We start from the raw sequence: 8,155 nt of genomic DNA on the forward strand, positions 1-8,155 counted from the left end.
CAGTTTGTCTGATAATGGCTTGATGTTTATTTTCATAAAACACAACATTTACAATCTTTAAAAACCATACAGTTGTTTCATATTACAATACTCTACAATACCATGTCAAGGGGCTATTATTCTTTGCTCACTAGCTTTGTTCAATTTCAACATGGATTCCCCTTCCTCCTCTTCGCATTTAAAGAATGCTAAGTTTTCTAAAAATGCAAAATTTTCTTTTTTGTTCTCTTCTTCCAAATACTTACTGAGATGAGGGACAACATACCATGTCTGAATGATACTAAAATGCAACACATCCAGTCTTACAAGTATCTATGGAGTTCTATGAGCACACCATAAAACATTATCTAGAATCAGGATCCTAAAATAATCAATGTGGGGAAAAATATTTGATGATGAAAGCCCTGGCTGGGTGGCTTGGTTGGTTGGAGCATCATCCCATACACCAAAAGTTGCAGGTTTAACCCCTGGTCAGATCACATACCTAAGTTGCAGGTTCGATCCCAGGTTGGGGCGCATACAGGAGGCAATCAATCAATGTTTCTCTCTCACATCAATGTTTTTCTCTCCCTTCCTCTCTCTCTAAAATCAATAAAACATATCCTCAGTTAAGAATTCAAAAATATATATTTGATGATGGACATTAAAATTTCATATTAACACTACATACTCTGAAGATACAAAGCAAGCATGAGTAGAATGGAGTAGGATTAATTAAGACTTCTGAGGAGAGGTAAAAAAAAAACTTTTATGACTAGACTGGTAGAAACAGAAAAGGGCCATGGTAGCATGACTTGGGAGAGGACCTGAGTCTCTGGTTAGATATTGCTGGTGAGGCCTTAACCATGCTCAGAATTTCAGACCAATTCAAATGCAATAAAAGCTCTTAGGAATTTAAAGGTAGAATAGTAGTCCGGAAGCAATTCTTTGCTCCCTGTGAGAAAACAAATACAGCTGACCTTGAACAACAGGGAAGTCAGGGGCACCAAACTCCCCCATTCCCTGCCTCCCCCCCACCACACACACAAAGCTGAAAACCAGTGTGTAACTTCTGGCTCCCCAAATACTTAAGTTGTCCCTCAGTATCCAAGGGGAATTAGTTCCAGTATCTAATCCCCCCATCCCCCGCCACAGATACCAAAATTCTCAGATGGTCAAGTCCCCTATATAACACGGTATAAATCAATGCATACATTGACCCTCTGCATCTGCGACTCCCAACCATGGATCAAAAACAGTGGAGGCATTTATTTTTCAAAGTCCATATATAAGTGGGTCCATGTAGATCAAACCCATGTCGTTCAAGGGTCAACTGTATTACCATGTTGGTAGGGATTTATCTACTGAGCAATTCCGTAAATACAACAAGCTTCACAAAAATAGTCTCTCAATTTACTAAATCCTACCTGATAAATTATATTTTCCTAGTAAACAGGCGAGTTTAACTAAATTCTACTTGTTGATGACCTCCACATGAAGATCTCATCTCACTAGAAAAACAATTCAGAGCATAGGCCGTGACTTAAAACTGGAAGTACTTTTTATCCAGAAAGATCTAAATTACCTGAATTTAAACCAATCACCAAAAGGAAACTTGTTTGTAACTACACATGTGGAAAGAAGAAGAATGTCACTAGAATCTATTGTTTCTCCATCATATCCTTCCCAATTTGCTGACAAATCCTGCTGATGACTCATATCCTTCTGCACTAACCAGTCACTCTGTTCCCTCATGATACACTTTTCACCAATAATGGAAAGCAGAAAAGACATCAATGTGTTTTGCTACTAAGAACAGTAAATATCAATGTATGTATATAAGTACAATTTACAAATACTGTGGTGGTACAACGTAGTGAATATTTCCTACCAAAAAAATGCAAAAAAAAAAACCTATGCTTTAATCTCTACTAAAATTAAAGGACCAGAAGAAAGCAAACCTGATTGTGAATTGAATTCTTGTCAAATGATACATTAGTATAGAGCCAACATTTCTGACCACTGCAGAAATAAAAATATAAAGTAATTTATCTGATCTGCTAAAGCAAATATATCATGTGTGCATTTTATGCCAAAAGAATTACCATTTTCTGAGAAGAATGAAATTTCAACCCAAAAATACTATGAAAGGAATTAAATACACCAATTCTCTAAAGGTAAAGACTGTTCTAATAGTCAAAAATATTTTTTCAAAGCAGGCTCAACTAGCAAAAAAAGGGTCACAGAAAAACTTGATCTTAAAATTCTCTACAGTTTAAAATGGCAATGTTGTGCAATATAAATTTATATTCAAATGATGAAATTTAGTTCCAAGCCACTTAAAATAGAGTGAGTGCTGTATTACAGAACCTATGGGACAGAAATCCATTCAGAATTCAGACAAACAAAAACCATTTGTATTAAAGTCACAACAAAAATTTGGTATAATCTGTCAACTCCTTATAGTCATTTCTCTATGGAAGACGCTGTGCCCCATAAATCTATACTGACTGCACAGATAGTGCAGGGAAAACCATGTGAGACATGCAGGAGAAGAGTCATTTTCTCACCTGGGTCCTGGAAACTCCACAGGGTAACTGAAAGCAGACAATGCCTGCGGCGCTGTGAAGTTTCTTTTGTCTAGGTGTTAGAGTAGTGACATTTCTGGTACAGCCTAGAGCTCTACAACTCAAAGGAGCAACAGATTTACATACAATAGCCACTTGAGCTCGACACCTAGCAATCTAAGAAGGCTTCAAATCCCAAAGGTAGCCAGGAAGTCAAAGGAACTAGAGAATGTGGTTCAGTCAATAAAACAAAGGATAACTGGAGAAAGCTAGTAGACACCTCTAATACATATACTAGTTCTGAAGCTGGAAATGAATAAAAGGCTCTTCTAACATTCCAGATTAACAGACTCAAATCACACTTCCCAAAGTCATTATAACTGGTGGCATCCACTGTTCATTTAACAAATCCAAGGTACAAAATTATCTGAACTGTAGCATTAAGGACTCTCTATTTTTTAAACTTGGAGAATCGTCAGTTTCTTTATAACCCAACTAGTGTCTTGAGAAAAATCTCAAAGCAGCAACATCCTGCAAAGAGTGTATGCAAGTACCTGAAGTATTCTTTTAAAAAGAAATTAAAATTCAAGCAAAAAAGGCCAACTTCCTTAGCATCTACTTACTTAACTGCTACATAACTCCCTGTAAACTGACTAGAGTTAACTGAAAGACAAAAGCCTAACCAGAGATTTAAGTACTTTAAACCCCAGGGGGAAACATTTTTTATCTGCTACCCTTTATTTACTGATACTGTTTAAACTGGATTCCAAAACCTGGGATTCGACAATTATTTTACAAATCAATTTCCTTATCCCCAAAAGTGAAAGAATGCCACTTAAAGGATTATTATGAATTGTAAATGAGGTGATTTGTGATTCAGCACAAAGGACATGATCTCCAGAAGGAAATACTGAAACCTAACGTTGGACTTCACAAGTAGTCTGAGACCTCAAGAACACTACCACTACTCTTTCTCAATAAACATAACTAAGTCTACCATGTTAAACTATGGGTCCTGACTTCCAGCTGCTCTAAGTTTTGTAAATCCCCAACTTCTATGAGGAGTACAGCTAGTGATATAACACTTAAAGAAATCAACCTAACTTAGGTTTCAGTCTTCCAAGAGCAACAGCTAAAAATCTATGCACTGCTCCTCTGCATCTTATTTGTAAAAGCTTTTTCTAGAGGCTGCACTGGTTGCCAATCCCACATTCCAACAACAAAAAAAGTACAATCAAACTCCATAAAATAAATCCACTAAATTTCAATTTTGTGCCCCAAAATCATAGTGTACTAGATACAAAACTGCTACCTTTGAAAAAGAAAATGAGTAAAAAGTTAAATCTTAAGACCCATAAATCTTGTCCTAGCCAGGTACTCAGTTGCTTAGAGTGTTGTCCCCATACACCAAGGGCACATACAAGAATCAACCAATGAATCCAACAACAAGCCTGACGTTTCTCTTTCTTTCTTCCTTCCTCTCTCTCTAAAAATCAGTAAGTTTTAAAAATAGAAACATAAATCTTTTTTACCTTGTACACACAAATGTATTTTCAAGTAAAATATAATATGGGTTTTCGGGCTTTTTATAAAGTTATGTGCAAAAAGCATTCAAACATTTATTCTTCCCTAGTGCCACCAAAGTTCAATGAGGTTGTAAATAGTTTCTGCCTATAAATTTGGTTCATTTAAATTAAATATTACTTGACTGACTCATGGAGGGAGCGGTTTGACTTTTGCTATTCTGAGTCAGAATATGCAGGGTTCAGCAGTTCTAAACAAGTTCTCATGTCTATAGGTGTTCTAAAATGCTAGCCTTTTCCAGCTACTAAGTCTAACAATTAAGCTGTTGTGTAGAAAAGTCTTAATACTTTGAACCTGTATTTCAATTTATAATGAAGTGCTTTCATATATTTCTCAGTTGATGTTCACAATCTCCTGAGGAAAATATCCCACACAGCTGAACAGAAAGACTTTCACAAAGAAGTGACAACTTCTGGCTGACTCTTAGCCCCAATAAAGACACTCTTCCTCTTCCTCCAAAATAAAAGTCATAAAAGACTGCTGAGTTTCTTTAATCAGACTTCCCTCTCCCAGACATATCCCAGGTACGTCATAAAACTCTGTCTCAAAGCACACACCCTGGGGCCCCAAGAGAGTTTTAAGGCAGAATCTCCACCTACATAAAACCCTTGCTTAGGTCCCAAAGAGCCTCAAGTCAGCATCTCCTAATGATCCCCTTGCCTCCAGCCATTCAGTCTTCTGCTTTAACTTCATCGTCTCTCACCTGTACAAGCTGATAGGTCCCTGTGTGGTAAAATAGCCCAAAGTGAGACAACCTAATGTGAAGATAATAATTATGTAGTGGAAAAGCCAACAACTTTGGAATCAGGTAGACCTAAGTTTTTAATCCATCTCCAATTCTTATTACTTGTGACCTGAGACAAGTCACTTAACTTCTTTGAGTCCTTCATCACTTTAAGTCAATGGGGGCTCATCACTGTATCCCTTAGTGCCTTGCAAAACAGAAAACCCTCAATATGTGCCAAATAAATACAAATAAGGACACTTACCACCCTTTAGTAGCTGTGAGAATTAAATGAGAGAGTATAAAAAGCTCCTGATACATAGTAAGCACTTAATACCAATTAATCCAGTTCCTCACTGAATAGCAACATTAGTTACGATTTTCAAAAACAGGGTATACTAGTATTGAGAAAAAGAATGCACTCAGAAAAATACAATTTCTGACACATCACTGCTTTTGCCTGTGATTCCATTATGTCTACTATAAAAAGAAACACCCTATTCTTTGCCTATCATATTGAAAAACTCTCAACTTCTAAGAAAAGTCCCATCATTAAGACATAAAATCCTTATCAAGGTACTTTTCACCAAGTACCTCCACTTCTCCTGGTGTGGCTCAGTGGCTGGCACACTGGCCTGTGAACCAAAAGATCACCAGTTTAACTCCCAGTCAGGGCACAGGGACCTGTTACTAGCAGACCCCCAATTGGGGGCATGGGAGAGGCTACCAACAGATGTTTCTCCTCCTTTCTCCCCCACTCTCTAAAAGATAACAAAATCTAAAAAAAAAAGAAGAAGAAGAAGAAGAAGAACCCCTACTCTACAACACAATAATCTGGGTAAAGTCCATGACAATGATCAGTCCATCTACTATCCAATATGAAGCAACTTTTAAAATGTCAAGATCGGAATACTGGCAAACTTCTCACCACCTTCACCACCACGATGGTATGCTGGCAAGTGACTCTGAAGCCTTACGAAAGTGTCATTCTGTGACCCTAATTTCTTCTTGCACATTGAACAAAGCATAACTTCACTCACTTCCTGTCTGAAACTACTCCGTAATACAGAGCATGCCAGGAAATAACTACCTTACTCTAATCCAGCTGTGGCTGTCATTTGGTGACTCCACACAGACGAGCTACAGTGACGCGAGAACTGCTAGACACTTTAATGTCTCTTGACAAATTCCAGAAAATAATAAACTAGCCTATGGTTCTCCTCCATCATCATTACATCGTATCATCATCATCATCATCATCATCATCATCAATATTATTGTTGAACAGCTTTTCTCCAGAAGATCAGGAAGAGCCACAACCTAAAAAATATGACTTCAGTTTACCTAAAAATAAAATACCTTTCACCTCACCTGAAAAGCTAACAGTACTTTACGAAAGAGTCCATGCTTCTGAATACTCCAAGGCAAGAGCGGAGGACCCTGAGCAACAGACAAGTTTTAGTTAGCTCTCACATCCCCAGACTAAAATGGGATGACAACCGTATCCTTGACAAGTTCAGAAATTTATGTCGATGGCATGAACGGGGCGGGGGGGGGGGGGGGCCGCCGGGGCGGGGGGAGTTTACCAAAAAAAAAAAAAGGGGGGGGGGCACGTTAAAAAAAAATCCCGGAACCAAAAGATGACAGTGCACGAGACTATACTCCTACACCCTTTCCTCACACTTGAACCCAAGAACCCCGGGACAAGACGCTCCTGGAAAGGACTCCCTAACCGAGGCCCCAGGAGTCACGATCGCCAGACACCAAGACCAGGGAGAGCCTCCAGGATGTCAGTTCACACTCTGGACAGACGCAGGCACATCCTTCCACACTCCCTCCCCTGCCACTCACCTCGCCCCCCCCATACCCCCCCCATACCGCACTCGTATTCTCCCTGCACGCACTCACTCATTCCCACGCCCCACGCGCTGCCCCCACGCTCACTCTCCTCCTACAACTCATACTCCCCCCACACACACTCCCACTATCCCCCCGGACACACTCTCCTGTACACTCACCCCACACACACTCCCCTCCATACTGTCCCCAACTACCCCCATCCACACTTTCTTCCTCTCACACTCCCCATTCTCTCACCCCCACATACACACTCAGACCTCTCCCCCACTCACACTCTTTACCCCCATCACGCACGCACCTTTTACCCACCCACACTCAATATTCTTACACACTCAATTCCCCCCCTTTTTCACCCACCCTCCTTCTCCACGCTTCCCGGCCACGCTCCCCCCTCCCCGGGTCCCTGCCCGGCCCTCCTTCCGGGGACGTGTCTCGGGCCTGTACTAATGGCTGCGGCGCCTCCCGCCCGCCCTCCCCTTCCCCGAGGCCCCGGGAGCCGGCGCGGGGGCCGCCCAGGAGCAGCGCACTTACGCTGTCGAGCTGGGGACTGGGCATTGACGTCCAGCGGCGGCGGGAGCGAGGAGGCGCCTCTCTCCTCAGTCACCTCGGCGGCGGCGGCGGCGGCGGTAGCGGTGGCGGCAGCGGCGACGACTCCCCCCCAGCCTCGGCGCGCGACACCCGGCCCGGCCCGGCGGCGGCGGCGGCGGCGCGTGTCCACGAGTCCGTCTTGCTGCTGCTGCGTCCGCCGCTGTGTCTCCTGCTGCCGCCGCTGCCGCCACTGCCCTGTGGCGTCGCCTAGCGCCGTGCCCGGCCGCCGCTGCCGCTCCAGCCGCTACCGGACGGACGACGGTTACAGACCCGCTGATCGCGCCTCCGCCACCACCGCTGCGCGCGCAGCCGGAACCAGCTCCCGCCGCCGCCCCTCAGGGGGCGCTACAGGGCGCGGCGCAAGCCCGTCGGCCCGCCCACCGCACGCGCTGACTGGCTGGCGGGCAGGCTCGCAGGGCAATTGGGCCGCCCACTGCCCCGCGGGGCGCTGACCCACTGCCCTCGGCACCTCGCCCGGTTCTCCTCGCCCTTCGTTCCGCTCCACACTCCTGGCTGCGGAAGCGGGTCCATGTGACCGGGAGTGGGTAGAACAAGACCTAGCCAGTGGTTCGCCCACACTGCGGCCCGCCCATCCGCACCTGGCTTGGGGCGAGGGCTGGAGGCCGCCGGGTGAGGTGCAAGGTCAAAGGGCCTTTAACCCCCTCCGGCAACCCCTGCGGTGGGGCCTGGGACCAGATCCTGTTGGGACGGGGCAGTGACCGAGCCCTTTGCTTGGGGATTTCCAACTCGGAAGTGAGAAACCCAGTGCAGCTCAGTTCTTGGCTGCCCTTCCTCGAGGCCCCAAATAAATGGCGTGTGCGTCTGCGATTGCAAAGGATGTTACTGCGCCTGG

General features: G+C 43.9%; 1 protein-coding gene across 4 annotated transcripts in view; it reads right to left on the reverse strand.

Moving 5' to 3' along the window:
• Window positions 1-7,382, reverse strand: part of PTP4A2 (protein tyrosine phosphatase 4A2) — a 28,667-nt gene extending 21,285 nt beyond the window's left edge. For 2 of the 4 annotated variants that reach the window (XM_028513926.2, XM_036025691.1), the window contains exon 1: window positions 7,246-7,382. The gene's annotated coding sequence lies outside the window, so the exon portion shown is untranslated. Of the gene's footprint in view, window positions 1-484; window positions 547-6,225; window positions 6,361-7,245 lie in introns of those variants that run through there. The other 2 variants (XM_036025690.1, XM_036025689.1) reach the window with 2 other exon arrangements.
• Window positions 7,383-8,155: the final 773 nt, after the last annotated feature.

This window comes from Phyllostomus discolor, chromosome 5 (assembly GCF_004126475.2).
Source record: "Phyllostomus discolor isolate MPI-MPIP mPhyDis1 chromosome 5, mPhyDis1.pri.v3, whole genome shotgun sequence".
NCBI classification, from domain to species: domain Eukaryota; kingdom Metazoa; phylum Chordata; class Mammalia; order Chiroptera; family Phyllostomidae; genus Phyllostomus; species Phyllostomus discolor.